The sequence below is a fragment of the Bos javanicus genome, chromosome 2 (genome assembly GCF_032452875.1).
Source record: "Bos javanicus breed banteng chromosome 2, ARS-OSU_banteng_1.0, whole genome shotgun sequence".
Lineage (NCBI taxonomy): Eukaryota > Metazoa > Chordata > Mammalia > Artiodactyla > Bovidae > Bos > Bos javanicus.
In genome coordinates this window covers 73,795,558-73,813,553 of record NC_083869.1, presented here as the reverse complement: position 1 = coordinate 73,813,553, position 17,996 = coordinate 73,795,558, and the positions used below count along the sequence as shown (strand labels likewise).

General features: G+C 43.3%; 1 long non-coding RNA gene across 7 annotated transcripts in view; it reads right to left on the bottom strand.

Annotated features, from left to right (window-relative positions):
• LOC133261690 (uncharacterized) overlaps positions 1–13,849 on the bottom strand; it is a 41,585-nt gene extending 27,736 nt beyond the window's left edge. For all 7 annotated transcript variants that reach the window (XR_009741079.1, XR_009741083.1, XR_009741078.1 and 4 more), the window contains exon 1: positions 13,631–13,849. This is a non-coding gene — a long non-coding RNA (uncharacterized LOC133261690). The remainder of the gene's footprint in view (positions 1–13,630) is intronic.
• Positions 13,850–17,996: the final 4,147 nt, after the last annotated feature.

Below are 17,996 nucleotides of genomic sequence, written 5' to 3'. Positions count from 1 at the left end.
CCAGTCAGAATGGCCATCATCAAAAAGTCTACAAATAATAAATGCTGGAGACGGTGAGGAGAAAAGGGAACACTCTTTCACTATTAGTGGGAACATAAATTGATACAGCCAAAATGGAAGACTGCTTGGAGATTCCTTTAAAAACTAGGAATAAAATCACCATATGACCCAGCAATGTCATATACCCTGAGGAAACCAAAATTTAAAAAGGCACATGTATCCCATTGTCCATTGCAGCACTATTTACAATAGCTAGAATGTGGAAACAACCAAGATGTCCATCAACAGATGAATGGATAAAGGTGTTGTGGTACATATACACAATGGAACATTACTCAGCCATAAAAAGGAATGCATTTGAGTCAGTTCTAATGAGGTGGATGAACCTAGAGACTATTATACAGAGTGAAGTAAGTCAGAAAGAGAAAGATAAATACTGTATTCTAACACATATATCTATGTGTTAGAATCTAGAAAAATGGTACTGAAGAATTTATTTACAGAGCAGCAATGGAGAAACAAACATAGAGAATAGACTTATGGGCATGGGGAGAGGGGAGGAGAGGGTGAGATGTATGGAAAGAGTAACATGGAAACATACATTACCATATGTAAAATAGATAGCCAACGGGAATTTGCTGTATGGCTCAGGAAACTCAAACAGGGACTCTGTATCAACCCAGAGGGGTGGGATGGGGAGGAAGATGGGAGGGAGGTTCAAAAGGGAGAGGATATATGTATACCTATGGCTGATTCATGTTGAGGTTTTACAGAAAACAACAAAATTCTGTAAAGCAATTATACTTCAATTAAAAATAAATTAAATTTTAGAAATACAGGATACAGAATGTTTGGGACACATTTATACTCAAAAAAGATATTCATTGTTTATCTGAAATTCAAATATAACTAGCATCCTGTATTTATCTGGCTGATGAAAGAAAGTCAAGCTTCCACTAGGAGGTTGGATGTCAGTAAACTAGTACATCCGAGGGGAAGGATGTTACTGGAATTCATGGGGAAAGGTGATGTGAGAAAAGTTCAGAGTGCACCAATGACTGGATTCTGCTAGGGTACCTGCCTTAGTCTGTTTGAGCTACTGTAAACAGAATACCATAGAGTGAATGACTTAGAGACAAGAGAATTTCCTTCTCACAGTTCTCGAGGTTGGGAAGTTTCTGGCAGATTTCATGTTTAGTGAGGTCTCCCTGGTTTACAGTTGGCCATCTTCTCTCTGTAACCACTCACGGTGGACAAGAGAACAAAGGAACTTTTTCAGGCCACTTTTATAAGGTCGTTAATTCTACTAAGCTCTCTCCCAAGGGCCCCACTTCCCAATAGCATCACTGTGAGGGCTGGGCTTTCAACATATAAATTTGTGAGGGACACAAACATCTGGACCAGTGCAACATCTTAAAGCTAGAAACTAAGAGGGAGCAGATGACAGAAGTTGTGGAATGTTGCCTAAATTGCAAGATTCTCTCAGAAAAGGAGCTCAATTCATCAAATCTACATCACAGTGAATGATCAGCGCATGTTAAATGAAAACTCGATGGAAGGTTTCACAGGGCCAGTCCACCCATCTCCCAGTTTGTAAACATCTGTTATAAACCTGTGACCTGTCATATTTTTATTTTTGCTCTTTTACTAATTGAAGCATTGCTAACCTACAATGTAGTTTCAGTAAAGTAATTCAGTTATACATATATGCACATATATATTCTCTTTCAGATTTTTTTTCATTTTAGTTTATTACTAGATATTGAGTATAGTTCCCTGTGCTATACAGTAGGTCCTTGTTGATTATCTGTTTTATGTAGAGTAGTGTATGCGTCAGAGAAGGCAATGGCACTCCACTCCAGTACTCTTGCCTGGAAAATCCCATGGACGGAGGAGCCTGGTGGGCTGCAGTCCATGGGGTCGCTAGGAGTCAGACACGACTGAGCGACTTCACTTTTACTTCTCATTTTCATGCATTGGAGAAGGAAATGGCAACCCACTCCAGTGTTCTTGCCTGGAGAATCCCAGGGACGGGGAGCCTGGTGGGCTTCCGTCTATGGGCTCGCACAGAGTCAGACACGACTGAAGTGACTTAGCAGCAGCAGCAGCAGTGTATGTGTGCTAAGTCACTTCAGTAGTGTCCAAATCTGTGTGACCCTATGGACTATAGCCTGTCAGGCTCCTCTGTCTGTGCGATTCTCCAGGCAAGAATACTGGAGTGGGTAGCATTCCCTTCTCCAGGGGATCTTCCTGACCCAGGAATGGAACTCACGTCTCTTGTATCTCCTGCATTGCAGGTGGATTCTTTACCTCTGAGCCACCAGGGAAGCCCATGTATAGTAATGTGTGTATGTTAATCCCAAGCTCCTAATGTATCTCTCCCCTGACCCCCACTATCTCCTCTGTCATTTCTTTAAAAAGGATCCTTCTGTGCTGCAGTTCAGACCAGCTCACTTCATGATTGGAAATTTCACAAAAGGGACATTCCAGTCTCATCTGAACCAAGTTTGATCAAAATGAGAGATGTGCTATCAGTAAACTTTGAAAACAATGGGAGTCCAGACAAATTTGAGTCCTGGTGATGACATTCCAGTCTGGCAGCTTCTTACAGTGGGGTCTTGGCAAACTTCCGGAGCCTCTCTGAGCCTTCAAGTCCTCCCAAGTGAAGTTGACCTTGCTCACGAGGGTAAGGAGCAGAGATGGTTTCTACAGAACACCTAGCATTAAGCAGGATGTAGCGGGCAATCTGTAAATGGTTGTGTTTGCAGGAAGCACCATTCCAATGCTACATGCAGATTTCTGGGCTACAAAAAGTCATCTGAGCAGTCTTCAATCTCCTTTAAATAAAAGTTTATGAGCTGAGTCCGCCTCTTTCTCGCCAGTTACTCTTTAACTAAAACCTCATGTGTGGCAGCTGCACAGCCTGGTTAGCAGGGAGACAGCCAAAGTCTGGAGCCAAGCCTTGCAGAGCCTGCATGTGTACCTGCCAAGGCTCCCAGACCTGGGAAGAAGCACATGGTGGACCCTGGCAGCCAGCCGAGCTTCACCGTTTATCCTTTACAGGACAAACTTAGCACATCCCCAATTCTCAGTGCTGCCGTAGTGTTTTTAATTAAAAGATCCTTCGACAGAAAAACAGCAGTCTTAATTTTCTGAGTTGGCTTGAGCTCACGTTTCTCCCACTGAGGTCAAGACCTGTCTTTGGCTCCAATTCCATGCTGTTCCCTGCAGTCCCATAGATTCCCTCACTGCCAGCAGCAGGTGGCCCACCTGCCCACCACCTTAAGACCAGGTCACCCTGGGGTTGGCACCTGCTCCAGTAACAGGCATCAGAGACATTTTCTGAGCCTAGTATTAAAACCTGAAATAATAATTCTTATTAACTCCAAATGACACTAACCCTATTTCCTACACACCCTTTCAGTTACCAGATAACCGGGTAACTGTTATTTACAGCCTTCTGATCCCAAAGCATTCAGTTTGGTTCGGTTCAGTTCAGTTCAGTCGCTCAATTGTGTCTGACTATTTGCGACCTCATGAATCACAGCACACCAGGCCTCCCTGTCCATCACCAACTCCCAGAGTTCACTCAAACTCATGTCCATTGAGTCGGTGATGCCATCCAGCCATCTCATCCTCTGTCGTCCCCTTCTCCTCCTGCCCCCAATCCCTCCCAGCATCAGGGTCTTTTCCAATGAGTCAACTCTTTGCATGAGGTGGCCACAGTATTGGAGTTTCAGCTTCAGCATCAGTTCTTCCAATGAACACCCAGGACTGATCTCCTTTAGGATGGACTGGTTGGATCTCCTTGCAGTCCAAGGGACTCTCAGAAGTCTTCTCCAACACCACAGTTCAAAAGCATCAATTCTTCGGCATTCAGCTTTCTTCACAGTCCAACTCTCATAAACATTCAGTTCAGTTCAGTGCAGTCGCTCAGTCGTGTCCGACTCTTCGAGACCCCATGAATTGCAGCATGCCAGGCCTCCCTATCCATTACCATCTCCCGGAGTTCACTCAAACTCACATCCATCGAGTCAGTGATGCCATCCAGCCATCTCATCCTCTGTCATCCCCTTTTCCTCCTGCCCCCAATCCCTCCCAGCATCAGAGTCTTTTCCAAGGAGTCAACTCTTCGCATGAGGTAGCCAAAGTACTGGAGTTTCAGCTTTAGCATCCTTCCATCCAAAGAACACCCAGGGCTGATCTCCTTCAGAATGGACTGGTTGGATCTCCTTGCAGTCCAAGGGACTCTCAGAAGTCTTCTCCAACACCACAGCTCAAAAGCATCAATTATTTGGCGCTCAGCTTTCTTCACAGTCCAACTCTCGCATCCATACATGACCATTGGAAAAACCATAGCCTTGACTAAATGGACCTTTGTTGGCAAAGTAATGTCTCTGCTTTTCAATATGCTATCTAGATTGGTCATAACTTTTCTTCCAAGGAGTAAGCGTCTTTTCATTTCATCGCTGCGGTCACCATCATAAGCATTACATAATTGCAATTCAGATTCCTCTTGTATAAAATGGGATGATCACATTCAGGATTATTGTCAGGCTGAAATAATTCTATGTGTATGATCACCTAGCATGGCTCTTGGCACGGTCCACACTCAATAAGTGGCAATGATGATAAGAGATAACATCTATTGAGTGTTTACTATGTGTCAGAAGTTGTTCTAAGAGCTTAGCAAATATCAACTCAACCGGAAAGGAAGTTGCAATCATTATCCTGTTTTTCTGACAAAGAAATAAAAGCTCCACAAGATTCCTTGTCTTGCCCAAGTTTGAGCAGCTCTTGCAAGGCAGCTGTGCTCTAATCCTGTAGCCGCTACTACCTAATACATGCCGATAATGGCCTCCTTATAGTGACCACTTAAAGAAGGTTCTTTTTCACTGTAGGACTGTTCAGCCACAGGCTCATGCCAGCCACAGGCTGGGTCAGTCTCAGGCCCTGAGAATGAAGGTTGAACCCACACCTAATGCCTTCTGCAGCAGCAGGTGGGGGTGGGGGTGCTCCACACTGGCTCCCAGACTCAGAAAGCAAGGTGACTCTCCCACCATCATGTGCCACCACCCTCTCTTTCTGAAGCTCAGTCATATCACTGGGAGATCCTGTTGGGATATCTCAGACCTTTAAGCCCACCTCCATCCCACAGAGCTCTTCCTAAATATTCCACAGCTAGAGCAGCCCATCTGGCCTCACTTCTTGCAAAGGGTCACACACTTTGCAAGCATACTCTCAGCTCTGACACTCCCAGCCTGCCTGGGGCTCAGTCCGTTTGGTCCACCCACATCCTAACTACTTGAGTCTTCCGTGCTCATCCTCGAATCACTCCTCAGGTGAGATTTCTCAACAACATTGCTGTAGTTATACCCTTTACTTCTCCATATCTTGGTTCTCTCCCCCAAGTCCAGACTCTGGATGCTCTAGAGATTAGCCCCATGGAGTATCCATGGCCCTGAGAAACATTATACATCACCTACCCTGATAGGAAACTCATTGTGCTATTGAGGGGCAGAAGGGCAGACAGGGGAACCACACACCCACTGGTCCCCAGCAGTGATCTCTACCAACTCCACAGATGACCAGACCTCCTGACTGCCCCCAGACTAGTCTGTCAGCTAACCCTTTTTTGACATGGGCCCTGAGACTGGGAAACTCAGAAATAGCATCTACCAGCATCCCCATCACTGGAGAGGCTATGAAATGCTAAATATTCTTTACCTAAAAAGAACTCAACCTTCCCTTTTACAGCTCAGCTATTAAGAACGTTCCATGAAATTGACTTTAGATTCCCATCTCTCAGGCGTTTATCTGCTTTACTTTTATTTCCACGCAGACAGAAGATAAAATATAGTGAAAGCACAAACTTGTAAAGAAAATAAAAAAGGACTGGTAAACCACTGCTTTGCACAAATTCCACCACTGTAGATGGAGTTTCAGGAGAAATCACTTGTCAGTCAAAACACGTAATAGGGAAGAACAAATCTGACTCCATATTAGATCTATTTCTTTTACTTTAACCTTTGTGTTCCATTGCTTTTGCTTCAAGTTAAGCATGTTGCCCAGGCAATTCCCTGGTGGTCCAGTGCTTAGGACACTGCACTTTGACTGCCAAGGGCCCAGGTTCAATTCGTGGTTGGGGAACTCAGATCTCCCAAGCCATGTGGCATGGCCAAAAATAAAATAGAGATTAAAAGAAAGAATCTTGCCTATAGCCTGAAATACACAGTATAGCCCATCTCAAGTCTCTGACCTTTACTTTTCTGTTTATATAGCTGGAGGTTTACAGCAGCATTGTAACCTGACCTACCCGAGCAGCTCTAAGAACAAAGGATTCCTGCACACGAAGTTTGCAATAACTAGCCACACCTCTCCCTGAGCCTGCCTTTAAAGGTGCTTTGCTGAAACCCTTCAAGGAGTTTGGGGTTTTAGAGGTATGAGCTACCCGTTTTCCTCCCATGGCCCTGCAATGAATCTTTCTCTGCTCCAAATTCTGACATTTTGGGTTGTTTGGCCTCACTGTGTGTAAGGCATATGGACTGCATTAGGTAACAATTAGTATGAGTGACTTGGTTTATCATCTCAGTAAAAAAACTCTGCAAGGAAATAAGATATAAGACAGGAAATGAACAACGGGGAAAAGGAGGGAGAGACAGACCCACATCACTCCAGGAAGTGGCCCCCTGAACATCCAGGGGCTGATACCCAGTTCCAGATGTTCCCCATCTTCCCCATGCCCTTCACAGGATGCATTCAGTCCATGGGCAAGTCCAACGGATGCCCTCCTCACATCCTCTCTGTCCACTCTCTCTATCCCTTGCAGGGACCCAAGTCACCTCTTGCCTAGTGTTCCCTCTTGACCAATCTGCGTGCTTCTGATTCATACTCTAATAGCAGGAAAATGACCTATGCAAAATATAAATCAGATAAATTCACACTTCCTGCTTTACACACTCTAAAAACTTATCATTCCTGCCATAGAAACAAAGACTGGTGTCTGCCTTCCTATCTGATCCCATCTTCTGCTCTCCAGACTAATGAGCCTTCTTTCTTCCTCAGGGCCTTGGCACTTGCTCCTGCCTCTGTTGCAAATGTTCCTGGTCAAATCCTCCTCACCCTCAAGTGGCAAGTCAAATGTCACTTCCTCATGGGTGACTTTTCAAACACCCATCTAGAAGAGTCAACTCTCTCGTCCTACTCCCTGACATGCTCATATCACCTCTTTATTTTCTGTTGAACTTCAGTGAAGCAGGGAAATTGCATTACAATAAGTCCTCTACATATGAATGAGCTCCATTCCAACAGTGCATTCTTAAGTCCAATTTGTTCATAAGTCCAACAAATTTCCCTCATAGCTCAGTCAGTAAAAAATCTGCCTACAGTGCAGGAGACCTGTGTTCAATCCCTGCGTCAGGAAGATCCCCTGGAGAAGGAAATGGCAACCCACTCCAGTATTCTAGCCTGGAAAAATCCCATGGACAGAGGAGCCTGGTGGGCTGCAGACTATGGGACTGCAAAGAGTTGTGCATGACTGAGTGACTAACACACTTCCCACAATTTAGCCAAGGTACCCAGGTAACACAATCAGCTATATAGTACTGTATCATAAGAGATTTATAATACTTTTCACACAAAGAGTACATTAAAAAAACAAACAAAAAATAAAGAAAATATTTTTAATCTTACAGTTTCATACTTTGAAAAGCACAGTAGTAGAGTATAACAGCCGGCATACAGGGACACATTCATATCTTTGAAAGTTCACAACTTGAAGGTTTGCATGTAAGGGACTTACTATAAGTATACATTGACTTGTTTATTGTCAGTCTCTCTGCTAGAACCCAGGCTCCTGAACAGCAGAGACTATGTCTGTCTCGTTCCCCACTGGTCCCTGTGCACAAAGTGGGGCCTGACCTTAATTTGTGCCTGGATATTTGTGGGATGAAAATGAATGACCACAGAGAATGTCTGCAGAGGAGAGGGTCTAGCTGAGGATTCCCAAATAGCCGGCCTGCCAGACTTGTCTGTGCATTCATTCATCCTGCTATTCTCAGGCTCTGTGTGAACCAGGGGACATGACAACCAGATCCCACTCCAGTGGGGACCTCCAGCTGCTGGGGTGCTGTCAGCAGGTCAAACAGCTCTCTGCCCCTCCAGGTTCACCACCCAGACCCCTCATCTCAGGTTACCCACTTCTCAGAGTGGCCCTCATCCAAGGACTGACAGAGGTGAGGGTACAAAGGCCCAGTCAAGTCAGGCCAAGGAGGTACATCTCTAAGGGTTTATTTCAGCCCCAGCATTCCCCACACAGCTAGGCAGGGCTGTTGTCAGGCCTGCCTCCCAGCTGACGACAAATTAAAATTATAATGGAGGGATCGCAGTTCAGGTGATCTCAGACAGGTCTCTGACCCACTGATAACTTGAATTCTCTTTGAACTATACCAGGCCCAAAGACACTATCAGCCATATTCAGAACAGCATTACCAGCTGCAAACTTATGGTCTCAAAATCTCCCCTGGTAACCATGCCACCATTTCAGACACTGACCAATCCTTACTTAACAAACTCCCTTACTTCTTGTCAGCTCCGACTATAATTCTTGATAAACAACTCAAGTAACTACTGTCGCCGGGAGGTTTTGCCTTGATAAGCCTCCCCTTGTTGTAGTCCGCTGAAACACAATACAAGCGCTTCTTAAGTCTGTGTCTTCCGGGCTACAGTCTTAACAAATCCCAAATAAACACCTTTATTCAACTCTAATTTGAAAAGATATATGTACCCCAATGTTTATAGCAGCACTGTTTACAATAGCCAAGACATGGAAGCAACCTAAGTGTCCATCGACTGATGAATGGTAAAGAAGGTGTGGTACATATAGACAGTGGAACACAACAGTCATTAAAAAGAACAAACTAATGTCATTTGCAGCAACATGAATGGACCTAGAGATTATCACATTAAGTGAAGTAAGTCAAAGACAAATACTGTATGATATCACTTACATGTGAGATCTAAAATAGACACAAGTGAACTTACCCATAAAACAGAAACAGACTCACAGACATAGAGAAAAGACTTAAGATTGCCAAGGCTGGGGAGGGATGGACTGTGAGCTTGGCATCGACATATACACACTTCTACGTATAAAACAGAGAACTGACAAGGTCCTACTGTATAGTACAGGGAACTATATTCAATATCTTATAATAATAATAAAAAAAATCTGTAAAAGAATAGATTTATATGTAACTAGATCTATATAACTAGATCAGATCAGTTCAGTTCAGTCGCTCAATCGTGTCCGACTCTTTGCAACCCCATGAATCGCAGCATGCCAGGCCTCCCTGTCCATCACCAACTCCCGGAGTTCACTGAGACTCACATCCACCGAGTCAGTGATGCCATCCAGCCATCTCATCCTCTGTCCTCCCCTTCTCCTCCTGCCCCCAATCCCTCCCAGCATCAGAGTATTTTCCAATGAGTCAACTCTTCGCATGAGGTGACCAAAGTACGGGAGCTTCAGCTTTAGCATCATTCCTTCCAAAGAAATCCGAGGGCTGATCTCCTTCAGAATGGACTGGTTGGATCTCCTAGCAGTCCAAGGGACTCCCAAGAGTCTTTTCCAACACCATAGTTCAAAAGCATCAATTCTTCGGCGCTCAGCCTTCTTCACAGTCCAACTCTCACATCCATACATGACCACAGGAAAAACCATAGCCTTGACTAGATGGACCTTTGTTGGCAAAGTAATGTCTCTGCTTTTGAATATGCTGTCTAGGTTGGTCATAACTTTCCTTCCAAGGAGTAAGCATCTTTTAATTTCATGGCTGCAGTCACCATCTGCAGTGGAGCCCAGAAAAATAAAGTCTGACACTGTTTCCACTGTTTCCCCATCTATTTCCCATGGAGTGATGGGACCGGATGCCATGATCTTCGTTTTCTGAACGTTGAGCTTTAAGCCAACTTTTTCACTCTCCTCTTTCACTTTCATCAAGAGGCTTTTGAGTTCCTCTTCACTTTCTGCCATAAGGGTGGTGTCATCTGCATATCTGAGGTTATTGATATTTCTCCCGGCAATCTTGATTCCAGCTTGTGTTTCTTCCAGTCCAGCGTTTCTCATGGTGTACTCTGCATAGAAGTTAAATAAACAGGGTGACAATATACAGCCTTGACGTACTCCTTTTCCTATTTGGAACCAGTCTGTTGTTCCATGTCCAGTTCTAACTGTTGCTTTCTGACCTGCATGCAGATTTCTCAAGAGGCAGGTCAGGGGGTCTGGTATTCTCATCTCTTTCAGAATTTTCCACAGTTTATTGTGATCCACACAGTCAAAGGTTTTGGCATAGTCAATAAAGCAGAAATAGATGTTTTTCTGGAACTCTCTTGCTTTTTCCATCATCAAGCAGGTGTTGGCAATTTGATCTCTGGTTCCTCTTCCCTTTCTAAAACCAGCTTGAACATCAGGAAGTTCACGGTTCACATATTGCTGAAGCCTGGCTTGGAGAATTTTGAGCATTACTTTACTAGCATATGAGATGAGTGAAATTGTGCAGTAGTTTGAGCATTCTTTGGCATTGCCTTTCTTTGGGATTGGAATGAAAACTGACCTTTTCCAGTCCTGTGGCCACTGCTGAGTTTTCCAAATTTGCTGGCATATTAAGTGCAGCACTTTCACAGCATCATCTTTTAGGATTTGGAATAGCTCAACTGGAATTCCATCACCTCCACTAGCTTTGTTCGTAGTGATGCTTTCTAAGGCCCACTTGACTTCACATTCCTGGATGTCTGGCTCTAGGTCAGTGATCACACCATCATGATTATCTGAGTCGTGAAGATCTTTTTTGTACAGTTCTGTGTATTCTTGCCATCTCTTCTTAATATCTTCTGCTTCTGTTAGGTCCATACCATTTCTGTCCTTTATCGAGCCCATCTTTGAATGAAATGTTCCTTTGGTATCTCTGATTTTCTTGAAGAGATCTCTAGTCTTTTCCATTCTGTTGTTTTCGTCTATTTCTTTGCATTGATCGCTGAAGAAGGCTTTCTTATCTCTTCTTACTATTCTTTGGAACTCTGCATTCAGTTGTTTATATATTTCCTTTTCTCCTTTGCTTTTCGCTTCTCTTCTTTTCACAGCTATTTGTAAGGCCTCTCCAGACAGCCATTTTGCTTTTTTGCATTTCTTTTCCATGGGGATGGTCTTGATCCCTGTCTCCTGTACAATGTCACAAACCTCATTCCATAGTTCATCAGGCACTCTATCTATCAGATCTAGATCACTTTGCTGTAAACCTGAAACTAACACAACTCTGTATATTAATTAAACTTCAATGAAATTACTTTTAAAATTAATTAACTGTTTAATTTTAAAGCACCTTTTATTTCAATCAGGTTTCTGTTTCTATAATTTTGGTGAAAACAGATCACTTCCTGCTTCCTTCCCCTTCCATCCATAGAGGCACTTCCCAAGGACACCTCCCTAAAAATCCTCTTTGACCACTAAATTCCATCCAGAGTCTGCTTCCTGGGAAGTCCACTGTACAAGAAGCCCCTTCTAGTGCTCAGCACCATGTCAGGTGTGGCATCACAGCAATGCAAGATCAGGAGCTCACACCTAGGGAGACATGTGACAAACCAGCCCCTAGTTACGTGCTGGGATAGAACTATGGTGGAGGAAGACACACAGCCATTCCAGTCCTCTCACCCAGCCTGGAGAGGCACAGCCAGGTAGAAATACAGGGAAGTTTCCTGAAGAAAATGCTGCTTAAGTTCAGTTCTGAGGAACAAGCAAGAGTAAGCCAGGAGGACCACTGGGGATAGGACATGAATACATGAGACAGGGAGACAAAGCTGGAAAGGTGAGCAGGGACCAGGTGAGGCAGACACAGAGGACCCAAGGGAACAGGAGGTAGACCCTACGGAGGAGGATGATACACAGCTCCCAAGCCCTGGACCTGCATCCAGGGTTCTTATGCCAGAAGATCAGAGAGGGCACTGGGCTGCACATGCCCTCACCATTCTGCTGCTTCCTTGCAGTGGGCCTGGAATCTACACCCCTCATCACTGAGTTGAGTGGTGGGGAAGTAAGGAGAGCCTGGCCTGACCTCCACCTGAAGTCTCCCCTGATGGCACTGCCCTCCAAGTCTGCTCTGGGTTTCCCCAGACCACACCACCTGCTACCCCTCTAACCATATCACTGAATCCCCATCGTGAACCCCCATCACTTGGTATTTACCACCTAATGAAGGCCAGTAATGACTGGCCTCTCAAATCTAAGGGTGACCATCTGACTTAAAGCCAACCCTGCATTTCTATATTCCTGTCAAAGTTACATTATCTACCCTTGACCTGACTGCCTAGTCACCCTCTCTGTTAATGAAACGCCATAGTAATTAAAACCTCCGTCAGGTTTGATGTTTGAAAGTATTGAGGGCTTTTTAGAGAACACACTTCACAAACCACCTGAAAAGCTCTATCACTTGGGAGAAGTTCCTTTTGACCCAGGCCTGATATTTTTTGTTTTGTTTTTCTTTTTCTTTTTTTTAGAAGGAGAGTGGTCAAGAGAGTAGGCTTTGGACTTTGGGTTTTGTTTTGTTATTGTTCACTTTTTTTGTTGTTCGTTCACTTCATTTCCTGACTTATCATAAAAACTTTCAGGGTAACTGAAATTTTTATCCTGAAAGCATTTTCATCTATGCCAGACCACTGCCTTGGTTTTGGCTAATTAAACTTTCCAAACGAGGAAGTGGGTAAAAGTTCATTCCAGAGGTACAGGCTGCATCAATTCTGCATGCTAATTGAGCCCCCACTAAAGAGAGATGCTGCAGGCTGCCTGTGTGTTATTTCATTATCACCTGCCTGGCACAGCCCTGGGAGTGTGGAGATGGGAGCCAGGGGTAAAACCTGATATTTGGAAGATGATTCTTCAAGGCCTGCTTTCACGTTTTAGAATCCCCTCCCCCACCTTTTTATTAAATACTGCCTACAAAAGACCCAGTAATGACTGGTGTGGCCTTGAAAACTCCAGTCTGGTGTCTGATTTGCATCAACATTCAGAAGAATTGGGTATGATTAGGACAGGCGTTTTTTATAAAGTAAACATGTGATGTGCTGAATAACCATGGTTTCTGATTAGCAGCTCCACTGTGCCAGGTGCAATCCAGATACGGAATCTTTTTTGCTGAGAGCAACTCTTCAAAGTAAACATCAGGATCTCCTCTGTCCTGAGAAGGATCTGCAGTTCTAAGAAGTTAAGAGGTCCAAAGTTACAGAGAAAGTGGATAAGTTTGCCCCTGGACCTGACTCTTAAGTCCATGCTCTGTCTGTTGAAGAAGACTTAAAAACAGGTGCTCTAGACCAGGCTGAGAGAAACCAGACTTGGGCACAAGAGGAGGGAAGAGCGGTCTGCAGTCCAGCCTATCTGGGTGGTATTTTTCTCCTTTTTGATCTACGGTGGGAGTTTTGCTACTACTGATGATATTTGCTTCTTTAGGTAAGAGTTCAGACTTGCCAGTGTTTCCCATTTTCCAGATGATACAGAATTTAATCTGACTGTTCCACTGATATTAAACACAGGGGAGGAACTGTGAACCCAATGGCATCTCTTTTTTACTATATATTTACTTACTTATTTTTGGCTGTGCTGGGTCTTCATCGCTCTGTGCAGGCTTTCTCTAACTGTGGCGAGTGGTGCCCAGGCTTCTTGTTGCCGTGGCTTCTCTTGTTATGGAGCTTGGGCTCTAGAGTGCAGGCTCAATAGCTGTGACACACGGGCTTAGTTGCCCTGCAGCACGTGGAATCCTCATGGACCAGGGATCTAACCCATGTCCCCTGCATTGGGAGGTGGATTCTTTTTTTTTTTTTTTTTTCAATTCTGGGCAACATGACATGCCGGTACTCGAACTCCTCGTCGTCGTATTTGTCCAAATAGTAAATTTGTTTTGCGACATGATCACTCTGCCTGAGGACCTTCAGCCCCGCGCCGCCAACCTCCGAACAACTCCCAGCAGCACGGGGGGTGGATTCTTAAGCAATGGATCACCAGGGTAGTGGCATCCTTGTGGCATTCTGATGCCAAGAAGTGGGGAGCACCAGATCACACTACAAACGAGAAGGTTCTAGAACAGTCACTGAATGTCACACAAAGGATGAAACCATGAGTGACAGGCCCCTTCACAATGGAGGTCACATTGGCTGCTCATTTCTCCCAGTGAGGCCTTGCAAAGAAACATGCCAGTATTGCCAAGAAAAGCATGTGTGGCAGTGAGGAGGGGAGAAATGAAGTTGAATACCAGCAGATACTAAAATATATCCCAAAGCTACTATAATTTTTTGAATTAGTACTTGTGCAGGAATAGACAAGAATAAATCACATGAAACAGAAAAAGAATAAAGTTATATCTAAATGTATAACTGACAGATGGGAAATTAGTAGGTGATAAAGGTAGCAATTCACGTTGACAAGAAAAATTAAGAGATGTATTAAATGGTGATGCACAACTGACCAGCAATCAGCAAAATAATAAATAAACCTACTTCAATTCAGTTCAGTAGCTCAGTCGCGTCCGACTCTTTGCAACCCCATGGACTGCAGTACACCAGGCCTCCTGTCCATCACCAACTCCCGGAGCCTAGTCAAACTCATGTCCATCACGTCAGCGATGCCATCCAACCATCTCATCCTCGTCCCCTTCTCCTCCCTCCTTCAATCTTTCCAGCATCAGGGTCTTTTCCAATGAGTCAGTTCTTCGCATCAGGTGGCCAAAGTATTGAAGTTTCAGCTTCAGCATCAGTCCTTTCAATGAATATTCAGGACTCATTTTGTTTAGGATGGACTGGACGGGTCTCCTTGCAGTCCAAGGGACTCTCAAGAGTCTTCTCCAACACCACAGTTCAAAATCATCAATTCTTTGGCCCTCAGCTTTCTTTATAATCCAACTCTCACATCCATACATGACTACTGGAAAAACCATAGCTTTGATTAGATGGACCTTTGTTGGCAAAGTAATGTCTCTGCTTTTTAATATGCTATCTAGGTTGGTCATAACTTTTCTCCCAAGGATCAAGTGTCTTTTAATTTCATGGCTGCAGTCAAAATCTGCAGTGATCTTGGAGCCCCCCAAAAAAATAAAGTCTCTCACTGTTTCCACTGTTTCCCCATCTATTTGCCATAAAGTGATGGGACCAGATGCCATGATCTTAGTTTTCTAAATGTTGAGTTTTAAGCTAACTTTTTCACTCTCCTCTTTCATTTTCATTGAGAGGCTCTTTAGTTCTTCTTCGCTTTGTGCCATAAGGGTGGTGTCATCTGCATATCTGAGGTTATTGATATTTCTCCCGGCAGTCTTAATTCCAGCTTGTGCTTCATCCAGTCCAGCATTTCTCATGATGTACTCTGCTTATAAGTTAAATAATCAGAGTGACAATATACAACCTTGATGTACTCCTTTCCCGATTTGGAACAAGTCTGTTGTTCCATGTGCAGTTCTAACTGTTGTTTCTTTACCTGCATACAGATTTCTCATGAGGCAGGTCGGGTGGTCTGGCATTCCCATCTCCTGAAGAATTTTCCACAGTTTGTTGTGATCCACACAGTCAAAGGCTTTGGCATAGTCAATAAAGCAAAGGTTGATGTTTTTCTGGAACTCTCATATTTTTTCAATGATCCAACGGATGTTGGCTATTTGATCTCTAGTTCCTCTGCCTTTTCTAAATCCAGCTTGAACATGTGGAAGTTCACCATTCATGTACTGTTGAAGCCTGGCTTGGAGAATTTTGAGCATTACTTTGCTTAGCATATGAGATGAGTGCAATTGTGCAGTAGTTTGAGCATTCTTGGCACTGTCTTTCTCTGGGATTGGAATGAAAACTGACTTTTCCAGTCTTATGGCCATTGCTGAGTTTTCCAAATTTGCTGGCATATTGAGTGCAGCACTTTCACAGCATCATCTTTTAGGATTTGAAATAGCTCAACTGGAATTCCATCACCTCCACTAGCTTTGTTCGTAGTGATGCTTCTTAAGGCCCACTTGACTTCACACTCCAGGATGTCTGGCTCTAAGTGAGTGATCACACCATCGTGGTTATCTGGGTCATGAAGATCTTTTTCGTATAGTTCTTCTGTGTATTCCTGCCACCTCTTAATATCTTCTGCTTCTGTTAGGTTCATACCATTTTTGTCCTTTATTGGGCCCATCTTTGCATGAACTGTTCCCTTAGTATCTATAAGTTTCTTGAAGAGATCCCTAGTCTTTACCATTCTATTGTTTCCCTCTATTTCTTTGCACTGATCACTGAGGAAGGCTTTCTTATGTCTCCTTGCTATTCTTTGGAACTCTGCATTCAAATGGGTATATCTTTCTTTTTCTTTGCCTTTTGCTTCTCTTCTTTTCATAGCTGTTTGTAAGGCCTCCTTAGACAACCATTTTGTCTTTTTGCATTTCTTTTTCTTGGGGATGTTCTTGATCACTGCTTCCTGTACAATGTCACAAACCTCTGTCCATAGTTCATCAGGCACTCTGTCTATCAGATCTAATCCCTTGAATCTATTTGTCACTTCCACTGTATAGTCATAAGGGATTTGATTTAGGTCATACCTGAATGTTCTAGTGGTTTTCTGTACTTTCTTCTAAAAGAAATCCCAGATAAATCATTAAAAGGTAAAAAGTAAAAACATATGAGCCCTAGAAAAATAAGGAAATATTGATAATCTTAGAGGAGAGAAGGCCTTTATAAGCATGACACAAAATTGAGAAACCATAAAGGGAATACTGCTAAATCTGACCATATAAATATTAAAGAGCATGTAAAATAGCCAAAAGACAAAATTGGGAAAGTATTTATAAGTCTTTGCAAATAAAAGGCTAATGCTTTTAAATACAAAGAGCTCCTATAAATCATAAGATGAAACCAATAGAAAAATGTTGTCAAGGCCATTAGCAAACAACTCAGAAAATCATACAATTGACCATCAATCAAATAAGAATAAATGATCAACCTAACTCAAAATTAAATACAGTAAGCCCCCTATGTAAGAATGCTCAAGTTGTGAACTTTCAAAGATGCAAACATGGCTTTTCATGTACAATCAAGTTAGTTCATGTGTCTGGGTTACATTGTCCCACATATGTATCCTCTACAAGTGCTTGTGCCTTGTGTACTCTATTATTCAGTACTGTATAGAGTAGAGTAATACAGTATATTTATTTCAAGCCCAGCATGTCTGAGAGCAAGTGTAAAAGCAGCAGTGATGTAGCTCCATCTCCTATTGCTGACCATCCTTCAGCTCCTACCATCTCCCACCTCCTCTCCATCCTCAAGTAGTATCTCTTCTTTCCTGTTCACTGGATGCCAGCCTCTGGATACCAGCTGTTGTACTATACTAATGTACTTCTGAAGGTTCTGTACTGGAAGATTAAAAAATATTTATTTTTTGTGTTTGTTTTTTATGCATTATTTGCATGAAAAGTATTATAAATCTATTGCAGTATAGTACTATATATTAGTGGAGAAGGAAATGGCAAATTACTCCAGTATTCTTGCCTGGAGAATCCCATGGACAGAGGAGCTTGGCGGGCTACAGTCCATGGGGTCGCAAAGAGTCAGACACAACTGAGTGACTAAACCACCACCACCAAGACTATATAGTAGACTGTGTTAGTTGGGTACCTAGGCTAACTTTGTTGGACTTATGAACAAATTTGACTTATGAAAGTATTCTCAGAACCAAACTTGTTTGTATATTGGAGACTTACCATAAGTGCAAATTACAGTAGTGTGAGTTATGTTCTACTATTGTCTACCTCTAAGAGCAAACATAACAATCTTTACAAAACAGAAGTCTGATTATGTATCTCCCCTGGTTAAACCTTTTCCAAGCTTTCCCCCTCCTCCTAGGAAAGGATGTGAACCCTGAGTGAGTTATGTGTGGTCTGGCCATGAACCGACTTTTTCCTTCTGACTTCACACCTGGATTCTTCTCAGGAACTTCATCT